Below are 17,219 nucleotides of genomic sequence, written 5' to 3'. Positions count from 1 at the left end.
GTGACTCCTACAACTCTCATATTTGACAGTGAACCACAGGCACTGAAGGACAAATGACTGTCCAGAAGTGGCAGTAGTGGGATGCGGATACTCCACAGCAGGCGGTAGGATACCATAAGACTGCAGGGATGGCTTCAAAGGTTGTGGTAACAGGCATCTGCCAGTGTCCCAAAGCAAGCTAAGGGCCCAGTGCCCCCACTCTATGCTGCCATCTTCTTCTTTGGCAATCACTTATAGCCAAGTAAGATTGTCTTCCATGAATGTGGTCTTAACAGCGTGTCTGTAAGTGACTGTGGAGGCCAATGCTGGATCCACACATTCTTCCACTGTGGGGATATAGGTTTCTGGGTGGGAGTTGATCATGGTGAGGATTTGCCAAACGTGCCTTCCTCTTAGCAAGTTTCCCCCTTTCTTCCTGAGTTTGTGCTTCTTCAAAGTCCATGACACCTTTGGTGGAGGCTATTCTCCAATTGGAGCGCTTACAGGCTTACCTTTGAAAGGGCATCCCACAATCTCAGAGGCATAATGAGAGAATTCTCAGTTTGTACATCCCACCTCACTGAGGGGACCCCACTGAGAACTTTCACGAGCCCCCCCCCCCTCCAAATCTGAGTTCCAGTATTGACTGTATCACAACTGTGGTGGTGGAAAGGCCTCTCACAGAAAAGGGTTCCAGTGGCAAGTTCTGTTAAATCTGTATGAATATGGTGGGATATGGAGAAAGAATGAGGCTGTTTCACTTAAAGGTTCTGTTCACTATCCACTTAGATGCAGCTTGGGAGCACTTGCGTTGACATTGGTGATTATCATGATGAGTCACAGAAAAACAGCAATCCTTAAATGAGAGAGAGGTGGCCTTCAAATATAATTTGATATATATGTTCCCAGTTTTTCCAGCAATGCCAAATCAGTTGCATTAATCAATAGCTTGATTCATCCCAAATAGCACACATCATGCTAGTGGACATGTGGGCGGCTTCTGGGAAACGAAAGTGTCAGGTGCAAGTTTACTTAGCTGAGTTATTCTGTCTTGTAGGTAAATATCTCCTTCTTACTGGGTTTCATCTAAGCAGACCGAACAGAAGCTAACTTTGAACTCCTGCCACCATCTTAAAGCTTTGACCATGATTTGAGAAATTAATCACATCATTCCCTTAACACGGGGGGATGGGAAGCGTGTGGCTATTCATATGTTGCTGGTCCCCCAACTCCACCTAAGCAAGATGAGAATGCCTTGAAGGAAACAGGGAAGTTCTGAAACCACCGGATAGCTCAGTTGGTTAGAGCATGGTGCTGATAAATACCATGGTCACAGGTTCAATTCCCATGTGGGACAGCTGCATATTCCTGCATTGCATGGAGTTAAACTAGATGATCCTCAGGGGTCTTCAACTCTACAATCCTGTGATTCTATTAAACACCATAATGAACTCTGAAGCTTCTGAGACTGATACCGTATTTAAAGGTTTTAACAGCCGCAATGCTGAACCATACTTTTCACTAGCCATAGTCTACATCCGCTAATTGTTTTAAATTAGTATTTTCCTCCAGCTCTCTGTGCCACCAGCATTTTTGGCCAAAAGGGTGAAGTTCAGGCAGGTCCATCAAAGGCAGTCATACCACAGACCATGATCTCAAGATCCTGAAAGGTCACATGACACCAGAGGACCAATTTGGTGCCTCTGGATGAAATGAGTCTCCTAGAGCCGCTGCCCTCTCTCACTTTGAGCAGGAAAGTTCCTTGCATCTTCCTCTGTGCCCACCAGACTACAGCCTTCAATCTGATACTTTACCTTTACCCTGCTTTTCTTTGACCTTCAGCCTTTTTCCTTCAGTCTACTTATCTACCCCTAGCCCAAGTTTTTTGCCGGCCCATGAACCTGGATACCTGAAACCTAAGAAGAGTTCAATGAGAGATTTCATCCACATAGGTTATTTTAATTTGTGAAGGGAGCAGAAGTGGTGTGTGGGATGATCTGTTTCTCCCCTCTCATTTTGCTAATGAAGCTCACAAAAGTGACCTTGGAACTGGCCCCTGAGGGATGCCACTTATTTTGTGTATTTTAACACAATCCATGATTTATGATCCCTTTTCTGGTGTCTCATCAGGGGGGGCTGAATGCTTAAGCTGCTTGAATTTCAGCATAGAGAGTCTGTTCAAATGCTGCTGTCAAGCTTGATTTTCTCAAAGCTTCACCTCATGACCCCTTGGCATTTCAGGGAGACATTTTGTGATAGCATAAATGGGCTCCAATAGGCATGTGTCAAAAACTTCTGGGTGGGGTCTGTGGGGTTCATTCTAAGGACCGTTAGACCAGAGGAATAAACACATGCTGTTCTCCACCAGAGTTTTAATTGCTGAGTTGTTTTCTTGCATTTTAAAATGGATTTAATAATGATGATGACGACCACCACCACGACATTTTAATGGGATTGTTTATGGGGCTTCAAATTCTAATGTTTGTGCAGTTGACTTTTGTAAATCACTTTGAAGCCTATTTTGGCATTCAGCAGTGTATACATAATACCCGCTCCTTAACTAGGCATTATTTTTATTTATTAAATTTACACATTGCCTAACAGAAGATGCCTTTAGATTGTAAACTGGGTCCCAGGTGAGCTTCCCTGGGGAGAGCATTCCAAAGCCTGGGATGACATTGGCCACCACTGAGCACTGGCTATTTCTTGTCTCACTACCCTTAACATTGCACTATAAGCTCCCGGAGACTGGGCAGTATCTCACCTTCAGGGTTCTTGAAGGATGCTGGTCATGTTACTTGTTTGCAACTTCCAGAACTGCCAGTGTCTCGGGATTCTTCATCTTGGCTCCAGTGTAAGTCAGCAGTTTCCCCTGCCCTGGTTTCCTTCATTTTCAGGGGTATGTTGAGGCACATCCATCAACTGCTGTTGTAGCTGGAGATTAAGCACTGAATCAAGATGTGCTACCTTTGAAATGTGGAGGTTTTGGTTTCCTTGGTAACCGCTACATTAAAAAACAAACCACAACAACAACAACACTAGGTCTGATGGTTACTTGTATTTTTTTTCCGTCCACACCCAAAATTAGTAACAAAGCCACACAGTTTGGAAACAGTTGTCATACATAATATCTTTCTGCAAAAAAAAAAAACCTATTATACCTTAAGGTTGTCAAAACTGGATGAAAATAAATCTCTTGGTTGTGTAACAGTGCCTAACACCGCAGCTCTGAAATGTGAAAATACACGCACTTTAGGCAATTCTTCCCTCTCACTAGCTTTCCCCTTCCACTTCATTCTCAGTGATGGCTCTTCCCTGTGAAAACAGAAACCGTAGGGCTCTAAGATACACTTTGTGATAGATTCCATTTGTCTGGCGACTATGAGCTAGTGTTAATAAGAGAAGACGGAAAAGCTAAAGGCCCCAGGGCAATCTGCAGAAGAAAAAGTGAATTAAGGTTAAGGGAGAAATGTGTCATCCTCAATATTAGCTGTCCTTCAGCTGATCGTCCATTGAATTTGTGTTGTGCATACACATACACACACACACACACACACACACACACACAATATGTTTTTAATTTTAGGCCTGCTTTGCTTTTTGAAAGAAATTGAGAGTACTAGCTAGAAATACAGAACTCAGATGCTAATATAATTCATTTACACTGCACAGGAAGAGATATGTTGCATTATTTCTGCAATTTCCACTGTCTGGGGAGAAGCAATGCCAGGAGTTAAAGGTGTGAAAAGCTTACTGCTCCCTACCGAAGAGGGAAAATTGTAGTGTTTGAACACTAGCCATTTCCCCATTTTGCTTCTTTAGACTTTACACTAGAAAAATGACAGTTTAGAAGCACGCTTAGAAGAAGGACCTTTACACTGCAGGATGTTGGCAGGTGTGCTCTTAAAGATTTCAGGTGCACACCCATAGGACAAAAATTTGCATAAAGCGTGTGCATGCTAATTGATGCATATATATGCAAATTTATAAATAACTACTGGAATGGAAAAAACTGGGTGCTAGTTAAGTCTCAGCTGGTGATTTAAATGGAAATAAGGTGAAAAGGCTTCCATACTATGCCCTGATCCTTCCATTGTGGAAGAAAGTACCACTTCACTGGAGCTTCCTTCTGAGTTAACAGCCTCCCACCAAGGACGCTAAGTGAGTTTTTGTAAGGAGAATGAGAAACATAGGGCCAGTGGCAAGCATTGGAGCAAAGGGAGACTATGACACTTCAGCCTGACCTTTCAGAAGGTAGTTGAGCAGCTATATGAACAGGTGGTGCAGGTCTGAGATGGGTAGCTGCGGGGCAAGTAGATGTTGCTGCTCAGCCATTTAGTACGGATCTTGAACTTGTCTTCCTCATTCTCCCTCTGGGTGATGGCGAGCCTCCAGATAACATTCACCCAGCAGACCAAATGTGTATGTTCAGTCTTCACCAGCAAGGCGTCCTCACGGCCAAGACAAGGTTGTCGCCTCCCAAGCATGCCATGACACCACCTGGGAACATTTGCATCCCTCTTGTAAGCAGTTCTGCCCCTGCTGTCCGTCTGGGTAAACTCATTCTCTCACCCGCCCACTAGAATTAATTGGCAGAGCTGCTAACTTGCTCCCATAACCAACAGTTTAAAGCCTCAAATGTCATTGGAAAATTACTGTTTTGGGTTCCTGGGTCATTGTAATTGCCTGTAGAGGCAGCCATTTCCCACATACAGTGCCCCTGGGAACAAGGAGTTGGCATTTGGACCAGGGTGGAGGAACCAGTTCACAGGATGTGGCCCGGTGCCTTTGTAGCCTTCTCCCTTCTACCACTCTCCCTCCCACATAGCTGAAGTGTGGGGTGATGGCACTCACATGTCCTCACACCCCCTACAGCTGCTTGGTGGACTCGGAGCAGGGAAACACAAAGATCACAGAGTGGGCTAATGGATTAACAATACCCCTGGTATTGTCTTCCTTGCAAACTTTGTGCAGCATTTTACCATTTCCCGTAGGGATGAATGGCAGCTCATTTACTCTTTCCCACACAACTAAGTACGGGTCTTCTCAAGCAGGTTAATGGCACCAGAATAGCCCCATTCTTTTCTCCATTTGTTGTCCTTGCCAGAGTGTGATGGGGCATTGGAAACTGGCTGTTGCATAGAAAGAAAGCTGTCACTGACTCTCAATGTTTATTTTATGGATAAGCAAGAAGTAGTTGTATATGTTAGTTTTAATAGAAGCAAGGCCCAGATGGTAAGTGTGAATAGCAATACTGTATGATCAAGAAAGGGACGCGGGTGGTGCTGTGGGTTAAACCACAGAGCCCAGGACTTGCCAATCAGAAGGTCGGCGGTTCGAATCCCCGCGGCGGGGTGAGCTCCCGTTGCTCGGTCCCTGCTCCTGCCAACCTAGCAGTTCGAAAGCACATCAAAGTGCAAGTAGATAAATAGGTACCGCTCCAGCGGGAAGGTAAATGGCGTTTCCGTGCGCTGCTCTGGTTCGCCAGAAGCGGCTTAGTCATGCTGGCCACATGACCCGGAAGCTGTACACCAGCTCCCTTGGCCAATAAAGTGAGATGAGCGCCGCAACCCCAGAGTCGGCCATGATCAGGGGTCCCTTTACATTTACCTTTTTATGATCAAGAATATTCATGGCTGAATCTGTCTCATTTGCTCTCTCATTTAAAATCTGCTAATCTTCGAAAAACAATAATATTTAAGCTGGGATGGTGTATCCTTTTCCATTAAAATTGTTAGATGACTAAATGTTCATAGCGATTCTTAATTATGTCCTACCAGTTTCACTGACATATTTCGGTTTCATTTGTGAATCTTTGGTCCAGGGCATTTTTACTCATGTTGCATGTTCTGCTCCCATTCATATGCCAATAAATCCAGCAGTCATAATAGAACTTCTAGGCTACATTCTACTGCATCTTTTCCCCTTCACCTTTTAGAATGAGGATGTGAATCCCCCTCCCCTATGCCACTGTTTGGGAGGTGAGGACGGGGGGAGAAGGTTGCTTTTGCCGCTGCTTGTTATTCTCACTCAGGCAATGCACAAAAATGGCAGGCATGTTGACCGAAAGGTAACAAGGAAATGGCCTGCACTGCTGGCGTTACAATGATGTCACTGCATGGAAGGCTGCAGGGCAACTGTAGCCTATTAAATCAGCCAGGAGGAAATCCAGTGGAAGAAAAGGGCAAAGGGAAGGGAAAGGGTGTCTGGAGGACAGACATGAATTGTAGTGACAGGGAGGCTGTGCCTTTGTACATATGTACCTGCAGCAGTAAGCAAAACCAAACCAAAGAAATGAATGAAATTCCTGCTCTCTTTTTTTATAAGTGAGGTTTAGGACATAGGAAATACAAAATCTTGCCTTGTTGAGGCAATATATTCTCATGGATCTGGCTATTTTCCTCTGTGGATCAAATTGTTTCTTTGCAGCAACTTTTGAAAAGTGTTGCCCTAAACATTAAAGAACCTTGCTTGTTCAGACCGAAGACCCACCATGTCTGTTCACATACTAGCCAAAAAGATACCTATGGGAAGTCTACACGCAGGGCATCTCTCCCACTCATGTTCCCTGATGGGGGTCATGATGCTTATAATACTGGAGGCAATATAGACATCATGGCTCATAGCCATTGAAAGCCTTGCCCTCCATGAATTAATCCTCTTTTAAAACCACCTGATTTGGTGGCCACCCTATCCAAGAGGATGCTGTGCTAGACAGACCTTTGGGCAGGGCTCTTCTTCTGTTCACTGTAGGTATCTACTTAGGTTTCCTCCCCAGCATTGGACTTTTGCACTCTAACATGTTGCTGGAGTGTTTAGCATTAGAGGTCTGCATGGCCAATGTGGCTGTGCCTTGAAAAGCGAAAGCTGCAGTGAGTAACAGAAAAGAAACTACATGTGGTTCTTCAGTGACAAACTTTTCTTTACCACTTGAAGTTTTCTTCTCTTACCTCTTCTCTAGGTTCACAGAACCATAGGTGCACATGGGGAGCAATAGTAGTATTTTGCTTGCCGGTTCACATGATCACTTGATGTGGAGATATTGAGTGCCCTTACAATCTTATAGGACTGCTCTCTGTTTGGTACTGCATTCACTTGATACTAATGAGGACGCTATCTGTAGCCATCTGTTCCACATATCCAAACCATTGTTTATTGGATTTAAGGAAAAATAAATCTGATTATTTTAACAGTGCAAATTTTCTCTGTTGGTATGAACAGCTGGGTGTGTGTGTGCAGGAAATCACAATTCTATGCTGTCAACCTCTGTGCTACAGCTACAACTCCATTACCTCAAAACACAGTAAAATTATATGCCAAAAATGCAATGCAATTTGAATTCTCAAGACTATAGAGTTACGCTTTGAGACTCCTGAAGGGGAGTGAAAGGCGGGATATCAAATCCAAACTCTTCTTCTTCTTCTTCTTCTACCTGCCAGAATCGGTTACATCCGCTTTCCGGTTGTAGATTCTGTGCTGCTAAAGAGACATATTTTAAATAAGTCAGTGGATCTGTACCAAAATTAATTCTGAAGGTATTCTAGCACCTGCTTGATTGATTTGCTGCAGAAACCATGCTACAGTTTCGCAGATCTCTGTCTCCTCGTCTCATAGCAGGAGTGAATGTGAGAAGAGTGGCACCACAGACGATGACACCATCAATGACGACTGTCTAGCAAACTGAATTTCTTTGAAAATAACTGTCAGATTGAATTCTTTGGGAGCCTACACTTGCTAGACAGAGATTCTGTGGGAGCCGCAATTGTCAGATATATTTTCGGGCAAGCCCACGCTTGACAAATCATGTTGCTAAGGAACGTAGGAACAAAGGAAGCAGCCTTGTACCAAATCAGACTATTGGCCCATCCAGCTCAGTATTGTCTATGCTAATTGGTAGGGATACTACCCAACCCTACCTGGAGATCCCAAGGATTGAACCTGGGACCTTTGCTTATAAAGCACATACTCAGGCACTGAGCTCTGTGGTCCTTTTCCTCAGGGAAAAGACCAGCAGTTGGCCGATACTGTGTTAAGGCTAGCTAGCCAACAGAAGCTGCTTGTGCTGTTTCTAGAGCTCTGGTTGTTGTTGTTGTTGTTGTTGTTGTTTACTTAAAGTTCTATACTGCCCTTCATCTGAGGATCGCAGGGCGGTTTACCATATAGCAGATGACAATGATGATTCTCTCTCTCTGCTACCACATGACAACTCTCTGAGCACAGTGAGAGTAAAAACAACAACAACAACAACAACAACATGGCAAAAGTGGAGCGTCATTGCAAGCATTTTCTTGTTTACTCATCTGACTACTGCCTCACTTCCACAAATCTGTTTGCTTTTAAATGCAGCATATCTGAACAGGTATAACATTTTACAGATATAAATATTAAAGCCTTGTGTACTGAAGATTTCCACCTTTTTATAGACCGTCTCTGTTCCTTTATCGACTACCTGATAAGCAGTGATCAGCAAGTGAAACCTTCCTTATCATCACGTCTATATTGCAAGGAGGTTTGACAAGACATTTTGCAGCTGTTACACAGCTGTAAGAGAGATACAGAGCCTCAGCCCATTTCTCATTTTCTGATGTACTGTATCTAGGGGCTTCCATGTCTGAAATTAAGAAACCTGTGGTGATTTTTACATCCAGAAGCGGGAGGTGAACAGTGACTAGTTTTTCAGCATTGCTCTTCACGTTTGTAAGGAGGAATGCAAGGCAGTCTTTCTGAGATCATAGCAATGCAAGTGAGGGCTCTCATTTTTGTATTGCTCCCTTGTGTGCATTTTTTTAAAAAGCCTCTTTGCATGTGGAAAATTAGCATACCCGGGAAAGGACTAAGCTTAAAAGCTTTCTGATGTACACCATATGGGAGAACAGGGAGCATTAAAAAAACCAACCACAATGCAACCTTCACCTGCAGTCTGGAGTGGTGCATTCTAATAAAGACCCTACCATGTGATTTTACTGGATGTGCCACTCAGTTCTTCGAATGTGATTTCCCCCCTAGAGGGATTCCTGAATGGAGTGATCTCACAGCTGGGGACTTTAGAAGTGCCACGCATTAGATTGAAAGGAGACAAATTGGAGAGGCACTGGCAATCTAGAAATAAAAGGCAAGTCAGAGGAGCTGGTTCCAGCTTAATTGCAATGTGCCTTCCAGGGTTGTTTTTGTTTTATTTTATCTTGCTGTGAGGACCATTCCCACTACCAGCTGTGTAGGACTTTGCATGGACTTGTAAATCTGAAAGGGATTGCTTGGCAAAAAAAAAAAGAGGAAAACTCTGAAATACATGTGCCTGAAAGGGCTTGCAATATCATAAGAAGCTTCCTTATACTGTCAGAGAATCTGCTCACCTAGTTTAGTTTTATCAGCGCTCACTGGCCTTGGCTTTCCCGGGTTTCAGACAAGAAATATTCCCAGTGCTACCTGGAAGTGCTGAGAATTGAATCTGGGACATTCTGTATGTAGAGATTGTGCTCTGCCACCGAGCTACAGCCCTTGTGCTCGTGTCCAAGAAGAGGCATTAGAATAGACCGTTCAGACACATTCATTTCTTATAAATCTGACGTAATGTCAGACCTAAGAAAGAGAATCTTAATGTTAATCCAAATACTGTAATTGGTGGTGTCATTCTTTTCCAGAAAAATCCACCTACGCATAAAAAATGTATCGTTACCCAGGTGTTCACATCTTCATAGGATCCTCAAGTCTAAATGTATTATTGCTGTCTTCAGTGATTCACAGGCATCCTTTTCTTTAAGGGGGAAAAAAAACCTCAACAGAGTGACGGAATTGATTAATTTTGCTGAGGAGAGGGGGGAGTGCAGGCAACACAAATAGTTTAATAAAATTGATAGATGTGACATTTGGGCACAATCTTTTTGCTATTGTCACCTAATTTCCTCTTAGGATGTACAGGTTAAATACTTAATTTTGTTTGAGGGAGAAAAATAACCTTAGGTGTATTCCAAAAGCTAGCTATGAGAAGGATTACCAAGGGGGAAACTGTTTTATTAATATTATGGGCTGGGAGAGCATATAGAAAGGGTTTACTGGGGATTTATTAGGGTGACTTCATCCTAATCCATTCTAAAACTCAAAGGAGAATGGCCTCAGGGAGTGAGAGCAAAGCTTGCTTCATCCTGCCCTCTTAATAGCAACATGGTTCATTTAGATAGAACCGGTGCTTTTTTTTCTTTCTAAAAACAATGTTTAGGGGTACTCTAATTTGGACTCAATAAAATCACCATTTTATAGTTCAAATTGGGAGAAATAAATACAATAAATGGACAAAAGTACAAAGATTCACAAAATGTTTAGGGGTGTGTGTACCCCTGCATCCCCCCAGGAAAAAAAAGCACTGGATGGAACACTTTTACTTTCACGTTCTGGAGAATGCAGTTGAAGCCTGGCAGGGACTGGCTTTCAGAGGGAGTCATTTAGCAGCAGGACCAGGCTCCTGGTAGTAAGTAATTCTGTTCTTCAGCACCTGGGAGAGCTCCTAGTGTGAGACAAGGTCCATGCTCACTACATCCCCTAGCAAGGCAGAAAGACTGCGGAAGCACCATTACTTAAGCAAGGTTTCAGAGAATTTAAAGGCACAGTACTCTGGCACCACTAAATCACTTTGGATTTTGGATTTGATATCCCGCTTTATCACTACCCGAAGGAGTCTCAAAGCGGCTAAGATTCTCCTTTCCCTTCCTCCCCCACAACAAACACTCTGTGAGGTGAGTGGGGCTGAGAGACTTCAGAGAAGTGTGACTAGCCCAAGGTCACCCAGCAGCTGCATGTGGAAGAGTGGGGACGCGAACTCGGTTCACCAGATTACGAGTCCACCGCTCTTAACCACTGCGCCACACTGACTTAATATATGACCTCTGCTGTCCCTAGGATAGCAAGCAGCCTTGGGTAGTTTGAAACCTGAACATTTACCCCCTCTTCCTCCTCAAATATATCACCCAAATAAGTCACCCAGCTTACTGCTGGTCCTGAGGATTTATGGGCTGAGAATCGTCCTGGGCAAAGCACACTGACTTCATATTATCACTGGGAGGAGCTGTTATCAGAGGCTTCTAGGAAAAGTGTGACAATAGGCCCTTCTAGGCATTTATATGATGTAGTAGTAGTTGTTGTTGTTATTAATTTTTCTATACCATCCTTCATTTGAAGATCACAGAGCAGTTTACAATATAAAAACCCAAAAATACATACCGTAATAACAAACGAAAACAATAACCCTCACACACCATGCTCTCTCTCCACAAAGTTGTCCTATGGCTGAAAAAGATTTCATTCCCTGTGTTAAATATTTAATTTGTGCTGATCACATTTAGCCCCCTGTTTTTTGAAAGCTTTATAGAAAGTATGTTCACCACGAATAAGTAATCTTGTGTTGTGCTTGTGGCAGTGCAGCTTCACCCTGAATGAGCTGGGAAAGAGAAGAAGTATTTGGATGAAGGGGGAGAGAGAGAAGTGGATCATGCGTGTATAAAATATTTGGGTGCTAAATGTACTGTACAGACAGGTGAGACAATGGAGGTGTAGGTTGTGCGAAAAATGGGTTCTCAGTTTAGTCTGTATGAATTTGCTCCTGTGAGCATATGGATGATGACCAAAGTAGTCAGAATCGCCTCATACAAAAATCGTTAAATGATAAATGGTGAAAAAATGTAAATATTCCTTTAGAACAGTGAAAGCATATGCAAAATAAACAAGGCAAAATAAACAACCCCTGCCTAACCGAAGTCAACCATACCATTTAATTTAGGCTGGCTGCCAATGATAAAGGAATTGATTTGTTGGGATTTCCCAAGGAATGCATTGCTGCATATCTATTAGACAGGCTTGTCTTTGTCAGATGTGAGAAGAACGGTTGCCAGTTAACCAGAAGCAAGCTTAAGGGTTATGGAGAGCTCTTTAATTTGTCTGACTGAATTGCTTAAGATACCTAGTGAAAGATTTAGATATTGCATGCCTGAGAGGTGCCTGAGTGGTAACAGAGGTTCCCAAATGTCAGAATACATGCGTGATCTTAAAAACCTTTTCCCATCAAGCCTTCAATTTAACCCTATAGTTCTCATCCACAACTGTAGCTCAGCTTGCACATAAGCAATTGCATTTGCTCACAGCCATCCTTCATTATCTATTTTCTTTCCCTTCTGCCTCTTTCCTTTGATTCCACCACCGTCAGCATTTAGATTGAAAGCTCTTTGGGTTGCCTTTAAAGCGCCGTGTGCAATATGCAAATGATGAATAATGATTTGGCACACAACTTTTGATGCCAAATGTAAATTAAATGTAAGTAAGTAAATGTAAGCCTTCTGAGACTGTTTTAAACACACACACACACACACACACACAGAGAGAGAGAGAGAGAGAGAGAGAGAGAGAGAGAGAGAGAGAGAGATATGCTTAGTGCACCTTGTTAAATAATGTTGCCATCACTCATCACTGGTAATCCTTGTGGGACCCTGTCATCATGCAGTGTGAACTAAATGCTATTGGCAAATACTGTGCACCAAATAGTGGTAATAAGATCTATACGGTATCTATACTGAGGTGCGGGGAGTCATAAGTAGCACTAGAATCCAACTAAAAATTCACAAGCATTTGAAATTCAATGTATCAGAGTGGGTGTCATGAGCAGGCCAGCAATAAGTCACAAGGTTGGCAGTGAAGTTAACTTTTTAATCAAAGAAACAAAACAGCTCAGGCCTAAAGAGCCCAGCAGCTCTTCCCACTAGATCTTGCCCCAGTGAGGCAGTTGCGATGACTGAAGGTCTCCACCTCCCCACAGCTCTCCAAACCTCCTTCTCCCCAAACAATATGAGACTTGGATGCCTTGTCTGTTTGCTCCACCCTCTTCATACCTCTGTGGGTTCTGGGAGACTAGGGGAGCTGGTTGCAGCAGGAAAGGAGAGACTCCCTGGATTCTTTTGCAGCCTGCCTCTTCTCTGCTTCCTGGCCCCCTGCCTCCCCTGCTTCGCTAACACAGCTTCTTCCTGCTAACTAAACCCTGTTACCTCTTCGGCGTCTGACACCTCCTCCTCCCAGTCAGCTCCCTCTGATCACGCATCATCGTCTGTCTGTCCCCAGTTCCTGGGTTCTGAGCCTTCTTCTCCTGGGAGTTCCCTTGAGAGTTCCCCAGCTGGTTCCTCCCACCACCCCTCTGTATCCAGCCAGTCCATGACATCGTCTTACCATACAATTTTCAAATATAGCTCTTTCAATCTGAATTCAGACTTTGAATATGATTCTAGCCTCACCCACTCACTACCATCAGTTAAAATGTGTAGGCTTATTGGCATCTATATTTTGATTTTGGCAAAGGTCAACACGCAGTCTTATAAATTGTCAGGTGTTGAATATTAAATACCATTAAAGGCCACAGCATGTCATCAGGTACTGTCAAGGGTCAGCTACTAATTACTGAAGTGATTGGTATGTGATTGGATGTCAAATGCAGATAACAAATGTTTTGAGAAACATTTGAATGTTTAGTAAATGCTCGTCTCAAAAATGTACAACACCAAAGCTTGCAGAAAAGCATTTTGAGAAGGGTTCTTGGAAGCGAATTTTTGTTTGTTTGTTCTTGCATATTAAGTAATTGCAATAGTGTGAAAACACTTCCAAAAGGGGTGCTGAAATTTTTGAAAAGCCGAATGAGGATCCAGCAAAAAAACCCAAATAAAACCATCATGTTTTCAGAAGCCTTAGGTTCAAACTAACAAAATAGCCACACAGCTCTAATTATGTGCAGCTACGTTTCTTTGTGGAGGAAGGAAGGAAATTTAATCCATTTAGAAAGGCTGCAAAGACAGCCGTTGTGCCAAAGGCTTGATGCAGTGCACTGAGCCAGCCCTTGTCAATTCTGGCTCTTAGTGCCAGGCATCTAGTTGTCTCTCTAGTGGCTTTCTTTGTGAAGATAACTGGTCCAAGAGGAGAGGATGTAACCAGCAGCAACCACCCCTTGAGGATGCTGCCAGGCAGAGGTTGATGATAGAAGCCATTTTGTACACAGCTTATTTCATGTGTGTTAATAGTTCCCTATATGCCTTTTGTACTGCTGCTTTTTTTTTTTTGTCTGTGTGTATGTCTGATGCTTCACTGTCTCTCCAGCATTAATGGAAAGAAGCTAAAGTTGTTAATCGGGATCTCGAGCAGACACTGAAACACTTAATTGAACTGAATCCCTTTTGCTCATTGTTGTCAAAGCTTGTGGTTTCGAGAACCCCTTTGCTTCATTTCACCCACACAGATTTGATCTGGAGACCCTGCAGAGTGTTTCGAAATTACATCTTGTAAGCTGTGTTTGATAGCAAATCTGCCTTTCTAAATTTGATGGGATTTTAAAAGCATGTGCTTTGCTGAGTGAGGATAGTTTACTGAATAGTTCCCTAAACTCCTAAAGCAGCTCAAATGAATCGTAAACATAGTTGGAGATCTGCAAATGACAGATATGGGGTGCAGATCTTTGATTATTAGATGACAAGAAGGATCATACTATTATACGGTAGTTTAATTTCAGGACTGAAATGATTAATGAAACATAAAATACTGAAATATCAAAGCAGTTCTTTTTTGTCAGTCTTTTCCTGCTGAATCTCACATTTTTGAGCTTCAATAACCTTTTTGGAAAAGGAAGTGTTTACTTATAGCATTAGACAACACAAATTTGTTGTAGTTGATGATATAATATGGATATTTCTTTTAATGCATTTGACCATAATATATACATTTTGTTTATTTTCACAATGCTTCTTAAGAATCTCTTCATGTCCCTTGCTTTTGCAGTAATAGCTTGCGTCTCACTGGGTTTCTTGCTTTCTTTTTCATGTGATTTTACTTTGTGCGTAAAATAGTGGATTCATTTTGTTTTCTGTCTTACACAAGCTGATAGTTGTATATGTGTGAGCTGTGGCTGTTCACTAAACAAGCATTTCGGTATAAAGCCAGTGCTAAAATACAATCTCAGTGCTGTTAAAATACAACTCTGTTTTCGTAGCTTTAGATGAAGAAATCAGACAGGAAGACCTACAAAAAAATCTCTGTTAGTTCAAGCCCTGGATGGATGTAAGTTGCTGTTTACGGTTTAAATACACCTTAAAACAAAACCATTTTGAGAAGTAAGGCAATTTTGCCACCTAGTGGCTATTTAGACGCATGCCAACAAAGCACGAACCTTCTTGGTAGTATGGAAAGTATTTTTTTCTGTAATAAAACCTTAAGGTTCTGTGCTTTTAGAACAGCTAATTCTGTGCATGTCTACTCAGAAGTAGGTCCCATTGAGTTAAATATGTCTTATTCCCAGGTGAGGGTGAATAGGATTGCAGTTTATAGCACATACTCATATGAGATATTCTATGGAAATATAGATACCATTCAAAGTATAATGTTACCCTGTCACTGCAGAATTGCCCCACAATTCAGTGATATAATTGCAGCTCACACCAATAGCGTTAGTTAAAAGCTTTTTCATTGCTTGTCGAAGTGTCATGTTTTGCCTGTAGAAAAAGACATCACAATAAACTTACTTCCATATTGTGAGAAGAAGCTGCATCCATTCAGGAATAAGAAGGGCCTTGGATGATGACCATAGGGTCTGGGTCAGTTCATATGGGAAGAGGCGATCCTTGAGGTATTGCAGTTTGAGCGTGTCTGACGAGAAGTGAGGAGACCCATATTTAAATTTCCATGCAGCCACAGTGCAATCCTGGGCTAATCACTATATTTTAGCCTAACGGTAACCCACCTCACAGGGTGCTTGTGAAGGAGGCTCTTCTCTGTTGACCTCATCTCAGAGGTTAGATGGGTGGTGACTTGAGAAAGGGCTTTCTTGGTTGTGAAAACTCATGTAGAGGATTCAGTTCTCAGAGGGGCTTACCTAAGCACCAAGGGTTTTATCCAGTGGGTTTTACTCAGAATAGACCCATTGAAATTTACGGGCATGGATAACTTAGGTTACTTACCGTATTTTTCGCACCATAGGACGCACTTTTCCCCCTCCAAAAATGAAGGGGAAATGTGTGTGCGTCCTATGGAGCGAATGCAGGCTTTCGCTGAAGCCTGGAGAGTGAGAGGGGTCGGTGCGCACCGACCCCTCACGCTCTCCAGGCTTCGCACACCTCTCCGCAAGCAGCGGGAGGCCAGCACTGGGCTCCCGCTGCTTGCGGAGAGTTGCCTGCATGTTGAAGCCTGTGCGCACTGAGCTCAGCGCGCCCAGGCTTCGCGGACCTCTCCGCAAGCAGCGGGAGCACTCCCAGGGCTTGCAGAGAGCTGCCTGTTTTGGGGGCTGGGGTCGGGGGAAGCTCGAGCTTCCCCCGCCCCAGCCCCGCGCCTGGGGGGGAAATAATTTTCCCCCCTTTATTTTCCCCCCAAAAAACTGGGTGCGCCCTATGGTCCGGTGCGCCCTATGGTGCGAAAAATACGGTAATTCCAGCAGGTCTACTTTGAGTAGAACTTAGTTCTTCAGTGGGAAGCTTTCAATTCCCAATGGAAATGAATGAGAGTTGTGGTTGTGGTCTTCCCCCCTCTTTGCTGAATTATGTGCCCCCCAGTCCCCAGAGAGGAGACTTATTTTAAAAAAACAAACAAACACAAAACCATACATGGAAACATTAAAAGAAACTCCGTTTGTCACTTTTTGCTTACTGCTTTAAAGTGGTAAAGAAGCATGTTCATAAAATCCATGTCTTGACGCCACAATGTGTGGAAGCCATAGTAAAAAATGGGGAGGGAGCCTGGGAGGTTTTGCAGAATAAAACCCCCGATGACCTCCTGTATGGGAGTAACTGAAGTAGAGTGGCACTGTAGCAGTGCAAAGTAGGAATCTAGAGACTAGTAATACACATATTTGGTGTTAACCGGGGACTTTCATTGGTTCAGGATGGCAGAATGGAGAAAGAGTTCTTAAAGCATTTTCACACATGACGCTTAAACAGCTGAAATCAGTCCATATTGTGAGCAGCAGATTTACATTGGCTGCAAGGTACATTCAATTTCTTCTCACCCATTTCCCATTCCACATTAACAACTCAGGCGTAGTACAAGCCAGTGTGTGAGAAGCTTAGAGGTGCATTTTAAGCTTCATGTGTGAAAAATGCCTGAAGGGTTTTTTGGGTTGGTTTCCCCCCCCCCCTTTCTTGCAGATATGAACTACCAGCATAGAGCAACTGCCAGAATGACAAATTGAATTCTTGGATGAATTAGCCAGGGTATTTCCAAGAGGGAAGTATTCA

The 17,219-nt window shown here is 43.1% G+C and overlaps 1 protein-coding gene across 4 annotated transcripts in view; it reads left to right on the top strand.

The window, feature by feature from the left end:
* ANK3 (ankyrin 3) overlaps positions 1-17,219 on the top strand; it is a 393,627-nt gene that overhangs the window by 140,500 nt on the left and 235,908 nt on the right. The window lies entirely within an intron of this gene.

Source organism: Podarcis erhardii (genome assembly GCF_964252035.2).
Source record: "Podarcis erhardii genome assembly, chromosome: 5".
NCBI classification, from domain to species: domain Eukaryota; kingdom Metazoa; phylum Chordata; class Lepidosauria; order Squamata; family Lacertidae; genus Podarcis; species Podarcis erhardii.
Note: the sequence above shows the minus strand (reverse complement) of the source record. Positions and strands in the feature narration are given on the sequence as shown.